Genomic DNA, 20,786 nt, shown 5'->3' on the forward strand with positions numbered 1-20,786 from the left:
AAAACACCCAGTCCTGGACTGGGGCAGCCGCTATGGAAACCCGTCAGTAACAACCCTGGGACCCAGCAGTTCTGCTCCGAGAGGCCTGCCCAGAAGAAACAGGCGCCCACCTGTCCCAAAAGCCAGGTGTTGGACACAGTGTCCTGAGCCGGAAACAGCCCAGCTGCTCCCCCCGGGCAGTGCCCCGTGTCTGCGTTGCCCTGTGGTGCAGCCGTGTATCACGTTGCGTGAAAGTCCTGCTACGTGGGACAGAAACATGGTCTTGTGACTCCATATATGTAGAGCTTCCCTGGTCACTCAATGGAAAAGAACCTGCCTGGAATGCTGGAGACCTGGGTTCCATCCCTGGGTTGGGAAGATCCCCTGGAGGAGAGCATGGCAACCCCCTCCAGTATTCTTACCTGGAAAATCTCGTGGAGAGAGGAACCTGACGAGCTATAGTCCATGGGGTCCCAAAGAGCGACTAACACTTTCACTTTCACACGTTGGGTTGGCTTGAAAGTTTGTTCGGGATTTTCAATAATAGCTTACGAAAAACCAGAACAAATTTTTTGGCCAGCTCAATGTATAAAGTTGAATAAAAGTCAAAACTCGTCAATACTGCTTTCAGGGGACGGTGGCTGCCTGGAAGAGGCCCTGGGGTTCTGACTGTTGGTCGAGCTGTGGACACACCAGGAGGGGCTCACGGGACAGGGCGGGGTGTGCACACACCAGGAGGGGCTCACAGGACAGGGCGGGGTGTGGGCACACCAGGAGGGGCTCACGGGACAGGGTGTCGGGCTGTGCGTACACCAGGAGGGGCTCACGGGACAGGGTGTCAGGGTGTGCGCACACCAGGAGGGGCTCATGGGATGGGGCGGGGTGTGCGCACACCAGGAGAGGCTCACACGACAGGGTGTTGGGGTGTGCGCACACCAGGAGGGGCTCATGGGATGGGGCGGGGTGTGCGCACACCAGGAGAGGCTCACGCGACAGGGTGTTGGGGTGTGCACACACCAGGAGGGGCTCACGTGACAGGGCGGGGTGTGCACACACCAGGAGGGGCTCACGGGACAGGGCGGGGTGTGCACACACCAGGAGGGGCTCACGCGACAGGGCGGGGTGTGCACACACCAGGAGGGGCTCACGGGACAGGGCAGGGTGTGCACACACCAGGAGGGGCTCATGGGACAGGGTGTCGGGGTGTGCACACACCAGGAGGAGCTCATGGGATGGGGTGGGGTGTGGACACACCAGGAGGAGCTCACGGGACGGGGCGGGGTGTGGGTTGTGACCTGTGCGTGAGGTGAATGTGTTGTTGGTGTTAACGGAGGTTTGTTTTAGCAACGCCCTCACACTGGGGGCCTTGGGTTTGCTTCTGTTGTTGTTGGGTTGCTCGGTCATGTCTGACTCTGACTGGAGGCCCCTCTGTCCATGGACGTCTCCAGGCAGGAACACTGGAGTCGGTTGCCATTTTCCACGCTGGGGATCTTCCCGACCCAGACTCCGTTAGTGTCTCAGGAAAGAGAGCTCGATTATGGCATTGCCAAAACGCTTGGTCGAGAAAGACTTTCAGTTCTTTCAGGCTTCCCCGCCATCCTTTTCAGTTTTGGCGCATTTCTTCTTGTTAATAAAATTATACGCATGTCTTAATAGAGCCACTTCGTTAGAGCTGAGGACTTAGTTATAAACTTTCCCACCCGAATGGTGGGAACCGAATTTTCGCCACGATTGACATCGCGCTGAATCCAGTGGGATGGGCTCTGGGCTGGAAGCCGGGAGCCCTGGTCCTGTTTCAGCCTCCAGTCCTGATGGGGCTGGGGGGAGGCGCTCTCCAAGGTGCCCGCCCCCCATCTCAGACAGTGGTCAAGCTGCCCGTGGACGTCGCTCCCCGTGTCTGAGGCTGCGGGGCGTGAAGCGAGGTGAACCGCGCGGTTTGTAAACTGTGACAGTGGAGTCGTACGTCTGCAGCATGGTTCACACGTCCCAGTGAGCTGCTAATCACACACACGTGTCCTAAATTTCCTTATTAAAGGCTCAGACACATGAGGTGTGAAAACCAAAGCACAGTCAAAAGCAGTCCGTGCAGTGGAGGAATTTTGGAGAAATTTTAATGTGTAGAATTCTCTTGTCCCGGTCACATTGCAGATCACGTGCACTTATTTCTGCGTTTTCATGTTATTGGCCGGCCACGCGGGATGGCTGGGTATACAGGAGAGGAGCTACTTCAGGGAATTTTGGGGCTCTGTTATATTTCTTTTCCTTCTTTTGGCCACACCTCACAGCTTACGGGATCTCACTTCCTTTCCTGTGTGCCCGCTCAGTCACTTCAGTCGTGTCTGACTCTGCGACCCCATGGACTGCAGCCCACCAGGCTCCTCTGTCCATGGGATTCTCCAGGCAAGAACACTGGTGTGGATTACCATACTCTCGCCAGTGGAAGACCCAGGGATTGAACCTGTGTCTCTTGCATCTCCTGCATTGCAGATGGATTCTTTACTGCTGCACCTCCCGGGGAGCCCCGCACTTCCTTGACCAGAGGTCAAACTTGGCCCTTGGCAGTGACTGTACAGAGTCCTGGGCCACCAGGGAATTCCCTTTCTCTAAAGTAATTTTTGTCAGTATATACAGATATGTTTAGGACTTCCCAAGTTTGGGTAAACTCCAGGAGTTGTTGATGGACAGGGAGGCCTGGTGTGCTGCGGTTCATGGAGTCGCAAAGAGTCAGACACGACCGAGCGACTGAACTGAACTGAAGGACTTCCCGGGTGGCTCAGTAGTGAAGAATCCCCCTGCAGTGCAGGAGACGCAGAAGACTCTGGTTCAGTCCTGGGTCAGGAAGATCCCCTGGAGGAGAGCATGGCAACCCACTCCAGTATTCTTGCCTGGAGACTCCCATGGACAGAGGAGCCTGGCGGGCTACAGTCCATGGAGTCACAAAGAGTCAGACACGACTGAAGCAGCTAAGTAACTGAAGTGACGGAACACACATACACACACACACACTCACGTTTAAATTTAATTATTTGCCTGTTAACAAATCATTATGCCCCATTAGGAGTGAAGTTTCACACTGCATAATCAGTTTAACTCTTATCACCGATGCTTGGAATGTTCTTTTTGATGGAAGAAAAAGCTAATTTGGAACCTTTAGTCAAATGAATTGATCAGAAGAAATATATCTAACTGAGGAGAAGAAAACCCACAGCTTAATTGTTCATTTTAATTGAACAACCTTCCTGAGTGAATTCTTTGAAAATGGTTGCTCTAAGAAAATAGACTATTGATCCAGGCCAGGGGGGTTAGAATTGTTGTTCAGCAGCAGACATATATTCCTGCAAATACACCCTTCCGCTGAACCTTTATATATATGATAGATAAAGGGAGGTCGCTGTGTTTGACGCAGGGAGTCGGCGGGTAGGTCTCTTTGACTGAGTGGAAAGCTGGGGTAGCCGTTTCTCCGTGTTACAGCGTGGGGCCTGTTCATTCCGTGTGCTGGGGCTTGGCGTCCGTGTCCGTGGGGAGTGGGCTCTTTAGCACTGATGGGGATGCAAGCTGAAGGAAGTCAGGGCCTGTGGTCCAGCCTTCTGGGATCTTGGACTCAGCCAAACCTCTAATACCTCTCGGTGTGATAGATTAACCTCCAGTTGAATTTATAGTTTTCAGAACAAACATTGTGCTTTGAGTACCTTTGAAAAATACGAATAACGACTTCAGGAAAACCCCCAGCATGAAGCAAGTTTCTCGAAATTCTGACCTGAAGTGTAGCATTTCCTCCTCGCCACGCTGGAAGAGCTTTTGAGGACTGCTGGCTTTAAAAAGGACACAGTTGTTTTTATGAGTTTGGGGGAAAACCTGTTCTGTCTGCAGAGGAACTTTTCCATGAATCTCTCAAGACGTTTTTTGAGAAACATTTGGCTTAAGAGTTGAACCAGTGGTGTAACTGGGAAATGAGAAGGTCATTACAGCGCGCGCCAGCCTTCTTCCAAGGCGAGCTCACCAGTCAGGAGGTGGTGTCACGGCCCTGCCCTCGGCAGACGAGCCCGTGCTTCTGAAATGCCCTGGCGTTATACGAGTGGAAGATGAGGCATTTTGAACCGGTAAAGAGAGAACAACCTTGGAATCTCAGACTGTATCTCTAATACCCCCAAGAACTCCTGATCTGTTCCCCTCCTGCTGAAATTGGAGACACTTAGGTTATCAATCTGTTAGAACAGAAAGAAAAAAGGAGTATCTAAATACAACCTTCTTTTCTTCCCCTCAGTCTGAAAGTGTCTTTTCTTTTTTTTTTAAATGGTGCTCAGTACAGAAAATTCTGACAATGTCAAATGTGAAGAATAAATAAAAAGTAACTCAAACTTCAGGGGATGGGTTATTAGAAAAATGTTTATGAGCATTTATAACAAAACATAACTTTCCTCTTTGACTTTGTACTTTGCTAATATTAGCCTCCTAGGTAGTATTTTTCATTTAAAAGGACCATGGCCGCCCACCAGCACATACACCCTGCTCACAGAAGTATTCCACCTTCTCAGAAGATGAAATACTGCTTGTAAATAAACATCTAGAGAAACAGACTCGAGGATAGGAAAGCATGTAAAATAAGATCCTCCTTATTAAACTAATGAAATCACAGTGCCCTGGGTCGATAAGGGAGGTGAAATACACCTTGCATCTTGTCTGTGGCCTGTGAGTTCACAATGCCTTTTTGGAGATGAATCTGGCAAAATGTAGGGGCTTCCCTGGTGGCTGTGATGGTAAAGAGTGTGCCTGCAATGCAGAAGATAGGAGTTTGATCCCTGGTTTGGGAAGATCCCCTGGAGAAGGGAATGGCTACCCTACTGCCATATTCTCGCCTATGGAATCCTATGGACCGAGGAGCCTGGCGGGCCACAGTGCATAGGGTTGCAAAGAGTCAGCCACAACTTCGTGCCCACAACATCATCCAGTAGCTGAAAGTGAAAGTTGCTCAGTCGTGTCCAACTCTTTGTAACCCCATGGACTGCAGCATGCCAGGCTTCCCTGTCCATCACCAACTCCTGGAGCTTGCTCAAACTCATGTCCATCGAGTCGGTGATGCCATCCAACCATCTCATCCTCTGTTGTCCCCTTCTCCTCCTGCCTTCAGTCTTTTCCAGCATCAGGGTCTTTTCCAATGAGTCGGCTCTTTGCATCAGGTGGCCAAAGTATTGGAGTTTCAGCTTCAGCATCAGTCCTTCCAATGAATATTCAGGACTGGATTCCTTTAGGATGGACTGGTCTGATCTCCTTGCAGTCCAAGGAATCTCAAGAGTCTTCTCCAACACCACAGTTCAAAAGCATCAATTCTTCAGCACTCAGCTTTCTTTATGGTCCAACTCTCACATCCGTGCATGACCACTGGAACAACCATAGCTTTGTCTAGACGGACCTTTGTGCAAAGGTGGCTAGGAAGACTGTGTCACAGCACGGAAAACCACTCACAGCCCAGTGTTAACGCTAGGATGCTGGTCTCACGTGTGTCATTGCTGTACCTTGATGAAGGATGTTTGCATCGAGGAATGAACCAATATTCCTTTTCAGTCACAGCACCAGCTTCTGTGGTGACTGACAAGGCGCAAAGCAGCTTGGATTCCAGCCTCATGAAGTTAATTTCAAGCATGAGAAAGACTTAAGCCCCTACTTACAGATATCATTACGATGAAGGGAGAGCTGGAGTGGTTCGGGGCCACTGTCTAATTTGAAGTAAAGGCCTTTTGAAGCGCCAAAGTCTGTGGCCCTTCACTCCTCCTGTAATTTTCTCCCTACTGATTTTTGCAGGGTGCTTGAGGACCTTTTTCACGCTGAAATTTCATTTCTGCTGTTCACAGGACAAGGGAAATTTGATATCCATGTACAACTTGACCAGACTCGAAATCTCATTTGATTGCCGAGCTTGTCGTGTACAAATGAGCAGATTGGGGCCTCAGGAGGGTAGGCAGGGGGGCTGGGCTGGGTTCCGGGGCCTGGAGGTGGTCACGAAGTGGGGGTGCTTCCTGCTCTCATTTCTGTCCCCGCACAGCTGGGGACTGTTCCTCCGCAGAGAGCAGTGGCTCGTGGTCTCAGCAGTCTGCAGTCACAGGGTTTAAAGGACGGTGAAAGACCCTTGGGCCCAGAGCACCCGGGCGTCAACGTCCCAGAGACCAGGGTGACCAGGGTGGGGGCGGTCGCTTTTGCATTCTTGGCGCCATCATCAGGGCCTTTGTTGAATCCGGCTGAGTCAGCTTCGCCAGAGTCTGAGCGCCCTCGAGGGCTGATGGAGACCCCATCCCCACCACCCCCGTGATGTCCTGGCCTGCCTTCCGCGAGCATCCTATTAGGTGGGTTCAGCCAAGCCCCACTCCCTCCTGCGTGATGGTCCTTTTTGGAAGTTTTCCGTCCGTGACCCCCGCCTGCTCTTCGGCTGAGTCCCCACTCCCCTTGTTGTTCAGAGTTGACCCCTCCCCACCCTCCCCCACAGCAGTGGCCCCCGCCCACTGCCACGGCCCCGGGCGCCCGCCGTGCCAGTTCAAGCATCATGAATGACTCTGAGCTTAGACCCTGAATGAAATCAATTCCTTGTGGGGAACCCCAGTCTGTGATTAAAGCTAAAATTTCCATTTCCTTAATAGACGATGGAGCAGCCTCACATCCTTGAGGAGCCAGGAGGTTTCCTGACGGTCGGCCGGTCCACCCCAGCGGTGTTCCCACTCTGATCACTGGGACCCCAGAGCTCTGCTGTGCTCGGGGAGCCAGCAGGGTGGGGTGGACAGGGGCTGGCCCTCCTGTCTCTCCCTGTGGGCCTTCGTACCCTGGTTGTGCACGGAGACCACGGGGCAGTGTGTGGGCTGGGACCCCCAGAGCTCCCTGCCTTCTTGACCCCTCAGAGGTCTGAGAACAAACACATCAGCTTCTGCAGAGCCAAGTGTGCGATGCCAGCCACTTACATATATTGATATGAGCGTCTACTGATCTTCGGGACTTCCCTGGTAGCTCAGCTGGTGAAGATTCCTCCCACAGCGCAGGAGACCTGGTTCCATTCCTGGTTCGGGAAGACCCGATGGAGAAGGGATAGGCTACCCACTGCAGTATTCTTGGGCTTCCCTGGTGGCTCAGCTGGTAAAGAATCCACCTGCAATGCAGGAGACCTGGGTTCGATCCCTGGGTTGGGAAGATTCCCTGGAGAAGATAAAGGCTTCCCACTCCAGTATTCTGGCCTGGAGATTTCCATGGACTCTATAGTCCACGGGGTCGCAAAGAGTCGGACACGCCTGAGCGACTTTCACTCCCACTGACCTTCAGAACCAAGCGTTTCACATGCGTGCAGCTCAGTGGGTTTTCAGCAGCGGAACCGCCCGTGCCACCTGCGCCAGCCCTCCTCTCTGTGCCCCCGCAGGAAGGTGATGGCGCTCCTCACCCACGGGCTGGATTAGCTCTGCCTGTGTTTGAACTTCATACGGATGGACTCACACGGTCTGCAGGACAACGTACATCTTGGGTGAAATTTGGGGTGTTGATTTTTTCTGTAATTCTCAGCTTATCACGTGTTCCTAGAAGTAAGTGGAACGTTTGTCTCTGCCGCATCCTCTAAACTCTATGGCCCAGGGCGGATGCGGCCGTAGGCGAGGCCCAGAGCCCAGGGGCTCCAATCAGAGAGGCTTATGGGCCCTGAACTGTAACACTCACATGATGTTCTCTTTTCACAACATGTTATTCCGCCTTTTTTTCCCTGTTAACCATACGTGAGAGGGAATCGCTCTATAACTTTTTTTTCAATTTATTTATTTCTAACTGGAGGATATTGCTTTACAGTATTGTGTTGGTTTCTGCCGTACATCAACTTGACTCAGCCGAGGTTTTAAGTGCTTACGTGTGTTCTGGGCGTGAGCTGATCGCGTCCATTTGGATGGCTCAGGCGGCGTGTCGGAGCCCTGGCCCCGACCTCTGTGTCTCTGGGTGAGCTGTGTTCCTGGGTCTGCTTCATCTTCTGTGAGATGGAGATGGCGATAGGAAGGGTGCCCAAAGACAGCTGACGCTCTCAGATGTCGGACACTGGGTGAGCTACGTGTTAGATGAGAGATCTGGGGGGAAATACCTCATGAGTATTGCTACATGATTTGACAATTTCCTGTCCTATCTCATTGTTCTACTTATTTTTTTTACCTTGATAAATAAAAACAGGAATTTAATGTGTAAATGTACTGTTTAAGCCTTTGCTCTCAGTTGTAATACATGAATTTGTATTAGTTAGAGTTAGTTGCTCAGTTGTATCCAACTCTTTGTGACCCCATGGACTGTAGCCCACCAGGCTTTGTTCATGGAATTCACCAGGCAAGAATACTCAAAAAACCTACAGCTAACATCATACATGATGGTGAGAAACTTGAAACTTTCCTATTAAGATCAGGAACAACACAAGATCATGATGTTCCTTTTCACCACTGTTTTTCAACATCATCTTGAACGTCCTAACTAGTGCAATAACACAAGAAGAGGAAATAAATCTGGAAGGCAAGGCAACCCCCTCTACTTATTTTTATTATTTTTAAAATTGTATTGGAGTCTATTTGACTTAAAATGTTGTGTTAGTTTCAGGTATACAGCAAAGGGATTCAGTCACATGTAAAACTGGAGGTGAGGATTCAGACCGATCTCTGAAAGAAGCATGAGAGCTGGTTTTCCCATTTCATGTGTGTGGGCTCTTCTGCCCATGGGAGTCTCCAGGCAAGAATCCTGGAGTGGTTGCCGTTTCCTTCTCCGCATCCGCAGGCGCGTTCCTCACCACGGAAGCCCGTGCACAGTCTCCATCCTTTTCCGGGCTGTTTTCCCATAGAGGTCATCACAGAGGACTGCATACAGCTCCCTTGCGCAGCAGGTCCTCGCTGGTTATCTGTTTCCATGTAGTGGTGAGTCTGTGTTCACCCCAAGCTCGTAATTTATCCCCCCACCACCCTTACTGTTTGCTAACCATAAGTTTGTTTTTGATATCTGTAAGTTTACTTCTGTTTTGTAAGTAAGTTCATTTATATCATTTTTAAAAAGTAGATTCCACATGTGAGTGACACTTTTATGTTTAATGGCTCCAGACTCTGAATCCTGATCTTTTTCTGTCTTGGGGACTCATAAACACAGCAAGTTGCTTGGGATGAGGGTGGATGAGAAGGTGTTGAGTCTCTGCAGAATGAACGCATTCCCCTGAGCCTCAAGGTGACACCCAGAAGGAAGTCACAGTCAATGGTTAGTTTCCTTCAGGAAAACATTCTTACAGAATTATAGTGCTGGTCTTGCATATCCTTTATGGAAATCAAACAATTCCTGGGTTAATGTTTAGTTAAATGAGCCCCCATCCCCCCCACCAAAAAAAAAAAAAAAAATCACTTTGCCTGGTTAGGAGCAGAGGAAATTATTTTAATTGAGAGGTAGTTTTTTTCAATGAGAAATAATTCTATTAAGGCGGTAGGGTTCTAGGTGATGAGTATTTTTCATTCTTTTTTAAAAAAATGGATTTGCCTTTTTAAAAGGGAAAGGAAAAAAAAAAAGCCCAGTGCTATTATAGTCTCTCCTCCAAAATAAGTTATTGTAACTCTGAGATTGCAGAGGTATGCGTCATCAAATTAAGACCAACAGCCTAAAGCCTCGAGTTAGGTAAGCATATTCTAAGAAGCTGGTGATACATATTCTAAGCGTGCTGGCATTTCATGCTGCTAACCTCTATGGCTGGTTTTGGGTTGAGTTCAAAGCAGAAGTCTGTGGGTGGGCAGAAGGGAAAAAACAGTACGTTTGGGCCCCAGTCTCCCGCCACGTCTTCCTGCCTGCTTCGTTCTGGCCTGGTGTCAAGCAGATCTGCCAGGTGAATTGGTCATTGGTTTCCTAGGACGGCTGTAAAACATCACTGCCAACCACGCGGCTTAGAAAGGAACAGAACCGCATTCTCTTTCAGCTCTGGAGGCCGGGGGTCCGGAATCAAGGCGTCAGCTGGGCCGGGCCCCCTGCAGAGGCTGTGTGGGGTTGGGGGGGATGGAGGCATGGGGGGACGGTGGGGGGATGGGGGCGTGGGGGGGATGGGGGCGTGGGGGGGTGGGCAGCAGGGGGACGGGGTGCGGGGGGCTTCCTTCCTCCCCTGGCTTAACTCCTGGTGTTTCTGTGCTGTGGAGCATCACCCCGGTCTCTGCCTCTGTCCTCACACCTCCTTCTCCCCTGGGGCCCTGTCAGAGCCTCCTCTTCTTTCCGAGAACACCCTGCATTGGGTTTAGGGTCCCCTGTGAGGTCCTTAAGCTCGCCTGCAGAGACCTTATTCCACAGCAGGTCACGGTTCCCAGTGCTGGAGGTGAGGGTTCAGACTGGTCTCTGAAAAAGTGTGAGAGCCTTGAGGGGGGGGATGCACCCTACCCTTGGCCCTCTTCTGTGAAATGGAGGATGTGCTTACCTCCTGGGTTTCGAGCAGCTCATGGGGGCTCAGTGTGGAACTTACAGCAGAGCTCGCGCTGGAGTCTGGACTCAGTATCTCCTGAACCTCAGCGTGAGCTCTCTCGTCCTTGGACAGATTACGTTTGACTCCTGATCTGTTGGGTGAATCCAGACAAATGGGCTGGCCAACCTTTCTAGGGGACACAGGTTGTTTGTTGGTAGGATCCAGTAAATTAACGCAGGGTTTCAGCCGGCACCTGCCACGTACTTCTGGTTGCCGTGGTGTGCTTGCTGTGGCTCTAACCCTGAGATAGAGCCGGCAGAGGAGACTCCAGGAGCCACCAGATATCAACCGCAGGCCCACCGTAGGGTCCGTAGTAGACGTGGCCTCTGCTGGCCCGTCCCCGCTGCCTTTGTGCCTGAAGTGTGGGAGTGCCAACCGACAGGCACGCGGAGCTGTCTCCATCAACGGCTTTCTCACCAGAGACGGTTCTCAGTGGACCGACGAGTCCCCAGAGGCCATTGGAGTAAATGTGGGTTTTCACAGATGGGAACGGCAGTGCCGTTCGAGCGCGTTTTAAGAGGAGACTCCCTGGGCATCTTTTCAGGACTGACTTCCTTCATGTAACAGACGCCAGGTGCCCTCTGGGTCCTGGGTGGAGGTTGAGGTCGTGGTGCCTGTGCTTGGACCCTGGCAGCAGAGGGTAAAACAGCTGCACAGATGCCCCAGGAGCTGTGGTGTGCCTGGCAGGGCCACAGAGCGGGGGCGGCGTCCCTGTGCGGGGAGGTGGCTGGCAAAGCTTCCCTCTCTGGGCCCACCTCCCCTCCCCGCTGAGGTCCAGGGACACTCAGCTGCTGCTTGCGGTCTCCAGGTCCACCTCGATGCTCCCCGTCACCCTCTGTGACACCGTCTTGTTTCAGGGCGTTGGGGAGGGGGTGGGGCAGGTTCACCTCGATGCTCCACGTCACCCTCTGTGACACCGTCTTGTTTCAGGGCGTTGGGGAGGGGGTGGGGGGTCACCATCCACATGAGAGTGTGATGAGACCGTGGTTATTGGTGGGCTTGTTGCTGCAGCATTTGTCACTGTTCCTGGCACATCGTAAGCAGTCAACCAGCACTGAGTCAGCCAGCGAGCGAGTGTCACAGCTGTAGCGGCCCCTGTAGTGAAGAGGAGACATGAGGGCACAAGAGCAGCAGGGAAGCTTGACGTCTAGGGCGTCAAGCCGGCTATCCACGGCAGATGGCTGACAGATATGAACGAGCGCGGTGGAGGTGCTGGAGCAGAGGGCTGTGTCTCCATCTCAGCACCGGTTTGCTTTAACTGTGTTGATCAGACCCAGACCGAGCCTGGTGTTCCAGCGCCAGCACCGCTGTCCAGCTTACCTGTTCTCAAAATACCCCCTTCTCCTTAGCAGCTGTGTATGCGTCCGTGTATAGAGACAGACGTGTGCACATGTGTGCACGTCAGCGTGTGAGCACAGTCGTCAGTTTGTGAGATCGGTTAACAGTAATGAGGTTCTGGTCTCTTCTTTCTGTGCCACCCAGATTTTTCCAAGCATGTACTGGCCTTAGTTGAAAAAAAGAAAAAAACAAAGATGCTGAATTTAACTGTTGTTGTTTAATCTGCTACTTATCAATGATAAGTGAAAGATTGCTCAATAAATCATTTGGAATAAACTCATTAGTAATTTGGGAGAAAAGTGAATTTAGACACTCATTGTATACCATGCATGAAAATAAACTTAAGAGAGATGGAAGGTTAAATATAATAAAGCCGAACCAAGGAAAAACCAGGAAACAGTAGAATTGAAGAAGGCTAGTGAAGACCTCATGCAAATTTAAGGACTCCAGGAGACAAATTGGCAAAAGAATTCAAAAAGAAAGCCCACAATAGAGGGAATATAATTAAAAACAAACAGAAAATGTTCTGACAAAGATAGTAAAGTTAAAAACAGGAAATGTCATTACTCGCATATTTAATTAGCAAAAAGCTCTTTTAAAAAGGCAACTTATCAGTTGCTGGTGGTGCATTAGCAGTATTTCTCCATGTTTAAGACTGCATCGTAAACTCTTAGCTAGCACAGGGCAATATATATCAAGAACTCTGGAAATCTTGTGGCTTTACTACTTCTAGAAATCTAAGACCAGAAATACAGGGTTTCATATGCATGAATATGTCCATGCATGAATTCATGTATGCATTCACTTGAAATTTATTCTAAAGTCATGGTAACATGTCTAAATTCATCTAATATTAAATGAAAAGTAAGATTTTAACATATGTATAACTTAAAGAGAGACACATTTTAAACTGTCAAATAAGAAATACACTGGAGTGATGCATGATCGAGTGGTGGTGGTTGGGATTCTTGGAAATTTTTTTCTTCATTTTCTTACTCTGTAACGCAGTTTTTAAGAAGCATTTAAAACCAGTTTTATAAACAGACTCTGAGTCCCTAAGAGTGTGTTCCTGAGAACAACAGTCCCCACTCTTCTTGGCACCAGGGACACTTGTGTGGACGGCAGTTTCTCCCGTGGACAGGGTTGCCGGGGTGGTTTTTGATGATTCAAGTGCATTACTCTTACTGTGCACTTTATTTCTCTGATCACCACATCAGCTCCGCCTCAGATCACCAGGCGTTAGATCCCGGTTGGCTGAGGGTTTTGACCATTTTCATGTGTTCATTGGTCACTATATGGCTCCTGGAGGAACGTCTGTTCAGAGCCGCAGCTCATGCTATACTTGGGGTGTTTATCTTTTCATTGTGGAGTTGAAAGAGTACAGTACTTATTTTGTTTTAAGCACATGTCTCCATGTGAATAGAAAATGGATGAATAAATAGCAAATGTTTTAAACACCAAAGAGACACAAGAACAGAGCGATTGCCCTGTGGTTCTGTGTACTGGAGTTTTAGGAGCGTTTGGTGGTTGGAGAAATCTGATATTGATTGTGTCAATATAGTAAATATAACATATAGGATTCTGAATCCTTTTATAGCCTATTAGGGTAGGTACTGAGTTACTGAAGGGAATGCTGAGTTAGTGGGGTAACCGATTTACTTTGAGAACATTTTAAGATTTGTGAATTTTTCATAAAAGTGTTATATAAATTTGAAACTCACACATGCAGTTGAGACTATTTCACTGATTCTGTTAAGGGTTTTGGGAAACTAAGTTATATGGAAGCTCAAGAGATAAGTGTCTCATTTGTGGTATTGTGAATTTTTCCAGGGGAAGAAAACACTTTTTTTTCTTACAAACAGTTGCAGGAAATTGTTGTTTCTGTCTTTAAGTTATCATAATTGCGTTTCTTCATCACAGGCTTGTAAAACTATAGAGGATGTATGAAGTCATGTTTATTCATTTGGTATTTTGAACATAAGTATCCTAAACTTGATTATGTTAATTTCAGTAGAACATAAAGTTGAGAATTAGGCAAATATACATAAGTTTCAATTGTGTACAAGGATTGCTTATAGTCCAGGATAAAATCGAATCTTGTCCCCAAATCTAATTAGTGGCTGTTTGTTGGTATATTTGATGTACGCATTTTCTCACCTCAGTAACAGATGAAATTCAGCCTTGGTTCCTGGAGTTCTCAGCCAGTGTCCTGGAATCTGGTACAGTCTCAAGAGTTGAGTCCAGTGGTCAGGGGCAGAACTAGAGGTCAGCTGCATAGCAGTCTACAGGAGAGAGAGAGATGGAGCAGGGAGAGGGAAGGAGGGGGAAAGAGAGGGGAGAGAGAGAGAGGGAATGGAAGAGGGAGGGGGGAGGGGGAGGGAGGGGGGAGGGGGAGAGAGAGGGAGGGGCGAGGGGGAGGGGGAGAGGGAAGGGGAGAGAGGGAGGGAGGGGGAGAGGGAAGGGGGGAGAGGGAGGGAGGGGGAGAGGGAGGGGGAAAGAGAGGGGAGAGGTGGGGGAGAGAGGGAAGGAGTGGGAAAGACAGGAGAGAGAGGTGCCGGGGTCCAGCCCCGGCTGATCCAGGGTATTCGAAGGAGAGATGGCATAGGCGAGGATCAGGAAACAACTGCTTAATTAAACGTTAATTAAGGATATAAAGAGTAATAGAATAAGGATAGCTCAGTGAAGAAATTCAGTGGAGAAAAGAGGCTGAAATAAGGATAGCTCAGTAGGAAAATTCAGTGAAGAGGCTGAATAATTCAGCCAGAAGGTAAGATAAAGAACGACATGGGGAGACCAAGTTTCGGTGAACAAGGCCCACACTTTATTTTCCAAAGTAGTTTTTATACCTTAAGTTATGCATAGAGGATAATGGGGGAAGGGGTAGAGTCATGCAGCAAGCCAGGCTTTCTTCCTGCAAACTTATCATATGCAAAAGCTTAGGTGATTTGCATCATCTTCTGGCCCGGAGGCCTGTTAACATTTTAAGACCCTTTCTTCAGAAAACTTATTTTTCTCTAAAGGTGATAAGTCAAGCGCCACCCTCCAAAAGCATTAGATAAAGTTGCATTCCTACAGAGCAAAGGTGTGGTGGGCTATAACAAGAAAAAGAATTAACTCAAGGGTCCCAGGTTACAAACATGAAAGCTACTATTTACACCAATTATATTAATCAATACACTGCCAGGGACACAGCAGGTAAGGGATATGGAAACTTAGCAGCAAACATTGGCCCAACAAGTGAAAATCCCTTCACCAATACACTTTCTAATCAATCTTTTAACTGCTCAAAGGAATCTGTATTTAGACAGTTTAGAACATCTCCTGCCTCTCACAGTTGGGAGGCTCTGAACAATCACATGTGGCCGGAAAAACCTATTCAGGCAGGCTAGAGGATTTCCAAAGGAGTTTGTAGGTTGAAACACTGTCACACCCAGGAATTATTAACTGGAGCTGTAAGTTAACTCTTTTTTCAGAGAGAGGTAGTGGGGGACAGCCCCCCGTAAAGTCAGAGGTGTAGGTGAGAGCACAAAGCAGAAAGTAGGCAGACTCTGGTTTTGGGGGTAGATGCTTGAGAATTTCCAGGGAGACTCCTGAGGCTTGATCCCGCCTTTGCGCATGCCTAGCCTCCTTCCTTATGACCTTTGCCAGAGGGGGAGCTCGCTCCCCGAAGAGAGGGAGGGGGAAGAGAGGGAAGGGAGAGGGGGGACAGAGAGGGGAAGGAGGAGGGAGAGAGGGGGGAGAGAGGGAGGAAGAGAGGGGGGAGAGAGGGGGGAGAGAGGGAGGAGAGAGGGAGGAAGAGGTGGGGAGAGAGGGAGGAAGAGAGGGGGGAGAGAGGGGGGAGAGAGGGAGGAGAGAGGGAGGAAGAGGGGGGGAGAGAGGAAGAGAGGGGGGAGAGAGGGGAAGAGTGGGGAGGGGAGAGAGAGGGAAGGGGAGAGACAGGAGGGAGGGGGGGAGGGGGAGAGAGGGGAAGGAGATGGGGGGAGGAGAGGGGAGGGGGAGAGGGGAAGGAGAGAGGCGGGGAGGAGAGGCGAGAGGGGACGGGGAGAGGGTGGGCGGGCTGTCTTCCACACACACAGGCGTGGACCTCAGCGTCCTCCTCCCGTCAGTCAGTGCGCCCTGACGCCCTGAGTCTGTCTGCAGGCCCCTTGTCTCCGGGGGCGCTGCGGCGCATCACCACAGACTGCTATCTTAAAACAATCTGGGTGTGCTTCCACGGCCCTGAGGTTGGCAGTCCACGTCGAAGGCGCTCCCTGCGAAGGCTCTCCCTCGTCTGTCCGGTTTCAAGGACTCCGGCCGTCCTTGGCGTGTGGCTGCGCCGCTGTCTCTTGTCTCCGTCCTCCTGTGGCTGCCTCCTGACTGTGGTGCCCGCCTGTCTCTCCTCTTCTTGTAAGGACAGCAGTCATTAGCTGTAGGTCCTACCCTAGCCCAGGCTGACCTCACCTTAACTAATGACATTTGCAAACACCCTGTTTCCCATCAGGCCTCATTCTGAGGATCTGGGTAGAATGTCATTGGGTTGCTGTATTCAACCTAGAACACAAACCTAGCCACTTTGTTACGTAGGTACGACTCTAAATTAACTGATTGCAGGTTTCCATGTATGTTACCTCCCAAACAAAATAATCTGGTAAGATATATTTTAGATATTTCTAAGATTATCTTAGAAACTGGGGTGGCAGTGGTGGTATGTATTTGTGCATTTCAGGAAGAGCTTTTAAGAAATTCAGATGGGAACTTAGGAGTATTTACTGCTTCGTAGGCACCTTCATAGGCATCTCATTTAATTAGGTCAGCGTGAAGTGAAACTCGCTCAGTTGTGTCCGACTCTTTTCGACCCCATGGACTATACAGTCCATGGAATTCTCCAGGCCAGAGTACTGGAATGGGTAGCCTTTTCCTTCTCCAGAGGATCTTCCCAACCCAGGGATTGAATCCAGGTCTCCCACATTGCAAGCAGATTCCTTACCAGCACCTTCTTTTTATTCCAGCTTCTCATATAATTTCAATTTACTAAATTTGTTGGCAGGATCTTAAAAACGTTACCATGTCTTACTTGTTGCCGTATCTATGTCTATCTCATGCCACATACTAGCTCTTACTTGGTTATTTAAGAGCTGGTTTGGCACAGTCTTAAGCTGCTTGAACCTAAGTTTCCTCGTCTGTAAAAAGGAAGCAGTAATTCATACTTACTTTGTGCGACATTGTGAAAGTGAAAGGTGCTCAGTCGTGTCTGACTCTTTGCAACCAGAATACTGGGGTGGGTTGTCATGCCGTCCTCCAGGGGATCTTCCCAACCCAGGGATTCTTTACCAGCTGAGCCACCAGGGAACCCCAAGAACACTGGACTGGGTAGCCTGTCCCTTCTCCAGCGGATCTTCCCAACCCAGGAGTCGAACTGGGGTCTCCTGCGTTGCAGGCAGATTCTTTACAAACTAAGCTAGCATTGAGTGGCTAAGAAACACCATGTTTGTCAAATATGAAGTGCCCTACAATGTCGATTCCTTTTATTGTGCTTTTTCTTTTCTGGCTGTTTTGGAGGTATGTGCATGTTCTTTTTCTCATTATTGCCAGAGAGGCTTTAGGGGTCGATGTATAGCAGTTGTCCCGTCTTCGCATAAAGATATTTTTATTCATGGGTGTACCATTAAGAATTGCATGCAGCTGTATACAATAGAAAATCTCAAATAACAGCAGATTAAATAAGAGCATTTGTTTCCTTTCCATGTGAACAGAATACAGAGGGAGTAGGCAGGGTTTATGGAGCATTTCTATAGAACAAGGATTTCAGGAGCAAGGTCTCTCTGCTATACTGTCCCAGTCCATGGCTTCCATGCATAGTCCCCTCTGCCCCAGAATGGCTGCTGAAGCTCCAGCCCTCGGGTTGGTGTTTCATGCCACCCAAAGGGCAAAAAGGGCACCTCTCTTTAAGCAGCTTTTCAGGAAGTCCATGTCACCCTTCCTTGTATCTCATTTATCTCATGACCACACTTAAATGCTGGAGAAATGTTTTCCTTCAGTATGGATTTCAGTGTGCCCAGCTAAAATGGGGAATCTGTGACCAAGGTGAGAAGCAGCTGGTGTTCAGGTGGTAACCGGCATTGTCTGGTTTATGTAATCATGGGGTTATGGTCTGCCGGGCTCTCAAGGTAGCACTGGGGTCACAGGGTCTGATCTGGGAAGTGAGCCATGTGAGGAGCCCTGCTTCCAGGGTATGAACATCCTGCTTTAGAACAACAGCCTTGCTGATTTTCCAAACAGCCCGTTCTTAAGTAGAGAGCCGCCTGTGAATAAGACGCAGTGGCCGCTTCCGTCCACCTCTGTGACTCACACCCAGGCTGGGCCGGGAGCCGCTGCGCGCACAGCACCTCTGTCCCCAGCCACCAGAGCCCGTCCGCACGTTGATGGAAACCACTGGCTGGAGGGTGCACGTTAATGAGGCACATTTGCTCTTAGCCATCGTCACACAGTTAATTAACTAGTTAGTTGCAACTGTGGTAAAACCCTGATGCTGGGAAGATTGAAGGCAAGAGAAGGGGACAGCAGAGGATGAGATGGTTGGATGGCATCATTGACTCAATGGACATGAATTTGAGCAAGCTCCGGGAGATAGTGAGGGACAGGGAAGCCTGGTGTGCTGCAGTCCATGGGGTCACAAAGAGTCGGACGTGACTTAGCGAGTGAACAACAATGACGATGAGTGATATAAGCTTGTATTCCAGAGAGATCGATCTGGAGAAGAGCCAAGTGCCTGGTAGTTCAGGCAAGAGCGGGGCGGGGGTTAGGGGGTTGTGAAGGGTCTCTTGGGGCCCAAGAAAGTGACCAGGGGCTTTGAAGGGAGGACGATGGTCAGCCTCAGTCCAGAAGCAGGAATTCCAGCCTCCCTGCAGCTGGCTGGGAGCTCGAGTGAGATGGGGACACAGGCCTGGACAGCTTATGATACAAAACATTTTTTGAATTAAGTTCCCTCATTTATCATTCTGATTAACACAGAACATTTATAAACCACAGCCTCTGGAAAAGTGGCACAAAATGCATTACACAGTGTTCTCCTCGGCCTCTTCCTGATGAAATATACGAGGAGCCCGAGATCAAAGGCACAGATGTCGGGCGCCGTCTCATCTCAGGGCCTGATGCGGCAGGGGGTGGCCTGGGGCAGCCCGCGCCCTCCCATGCCTCTCGTGCCTGGTGTGGGCTTGCTTCTTCCTGTGCGCATCTGGTCCTCGGGTCTGTTCCTCTCCTGGCTCCTTGGCTGGCTCTGAGGCCCGTCTTTGTTCTTCAGAAGGGCTCGGTCCATCTGTCACCAGAAGCCTCATGTCATTATCTGACTTACACCAGCGTCGCCGATGTCCTGGGTCGGGAGTTACAGGACCATCTTGATTAGACAGCAGATTTGATGGTGAACCGGGGGACAGGCCAAGGTGTGTCCCTAAGGCGCCTGTTGCCTCCGTTTGGGTGACTTACGTGTGGACTGGCCTGGAGCTGCCAGCACAGGCCGTCTGCCTCTAGCTTCCAAAAAGTGAAGTGGGGGTGTTAGTCACTCAGTCTTACAACCCTTTGGACTGTAGCCAGGTTCCTCTGTCCATGGACTTCTCTAGGCAAGAATACTGGAGTGGGTAGCCATTTCCTTCTCTGGGGGATCTTCGTGATTCAAGGATCGAACCTGCATCTCCTGCATTGGCAGGTAGATAGATTCTTTACCATCCAAGCCACAGGGAAGCTCACTTTCTGGACACTGCGTGTCCGCTTTCCTTGAGTCCCTACCGAAGAGCTCGAGAGAGGTCACGGCTGGAGAGACCAGACCCCCATACTGCAGGTGTGAACACTTCCTGCCTCTCCCCTGCGCCCCTTCTGTCCATCTGTCCATCATCTTGATTCTCTCTTATTTCTAGAACCTTATTTCTAGACTCTCCCTCAGAAATGGGCAAGGAAGGGAAGCCATATGAGTGAAGCTGATCCCGTTGAGCACAATTAGCCCCTAATATCACACACCCTTCCCTCGGGAGCTGAGAAAGGAAGGCTTTATGGGTTTAAAAGGCCCTCCAGACTCGGCAGTTTTCCAGGACATGTATTCTGAGTCGGTCGGAGGACGGAGGGTGGGGAGAGTGACTTTGCAGAATGGCTGACGTTGTGCTTCTCAGCAAGGTGGCTGCAGCCGGGCGCCTCTGATGAAGGCTGCGCTGTGGATGCCAGACAGGGTGATGCAAAGAAACAGACAGCGCTCCCTCCGTCCCGGCCACGCCCCAGCCCGCCGGCCCTCGACTCCTCGGGCAGCACCCCTCCCCGGGCGCAGGTCTGAGGGTGCCAGCTGTGGGAGAAGCGTTGGTGCTTCTAACCTGAGCGGCAGCTGGCGCCGCTGGCAGGCCTGTCGGTTCTCCCTTTCCCGGGAGGAAGTGACAGGTGAATGCTGGCACTTTCACAGGGCCTATTTTCCCCGTGGGAAATTTTTTAAATACCCATTAAGGCTGGTTTGTATATGCAACACAGGGCGTAAGGCAGCCCTCAAATGAGTATCATTATCTTCATCTGTGAACTGAGAGCCCTCTGGGGATGGCCGGCCGGCCAGGTCCTCCAGCCTCGGGCATGGGCAGAGCCCAGCCCTCCTCTCCCTGCTCGGCCTCTCCCGGCAAAACCTCACCGAGCAGAGGTTCTAAGATGTGTTCAGAGTCCCTGTGAAACCTTGAGAAGGGAAGGAAGGAACTCGGGGGTGAAGCCGCCCGTAGGATGCCTAGGATTCTGAGGTTATAACGTGAGGGAGGCGGCCACATGCAGATGTGGGTAGTTGTTCCTTAGCGACAGCCCAAAATATTGACGAAAACAGCCTTGTTTTTTGGTAATTAAAAAAATTTTCAAGTCAGCCAGACCGTCACACGCTCCCTTCAGTGGCCACAGAGGTTGTTGAGAACAGGCTCATGAACTGATATCTCCCAGAGCAGAGTGTGTAGCCTCCCGGGAGCGCCAAGTCACCCCGTCCCGGGACGGCAGCAGGAGAGACAAGATATCA

The 20,786-nt window shown here is 50.2% G+C and overlaps 1 protein-coding gene and 1 non-coding gene across 4 annotated transcripts in view; both read left to right on the forward strand.

Annotated features, from left to right (window-relative positions):
• PRKCA (protein kinase C alpha) overlaps window positions 1-20,786 on the forward strand; it is a 310,559-nt gene that overhangs the window by 193,768 nt on the left and 96,005 nt on the right.
• Window positions 487-563, forward strand: MIR2284P (microRNA mir-2284p). Its single transcript, NR_031287.1, has one exon. It is a non-coding gene; the product is annotated as a microRNA mir-2284p (primary transcript).

Source organism: Bos taurus, chromosome 19 (genome assembly GCF_002263795.3).
Source record: "Bos taurus isolate L1 Dominette 01449 registration number 42190680 breed Hereford chromosome 19, ARS-UCD2.0, whole genome shotgun sequence".
Classification (NCBI taxonomy): Eukaryota; Metazoa; Chordata; class Mammalia; order Artiodactyla; family Bovidae; genus Bos; species Bos taurus.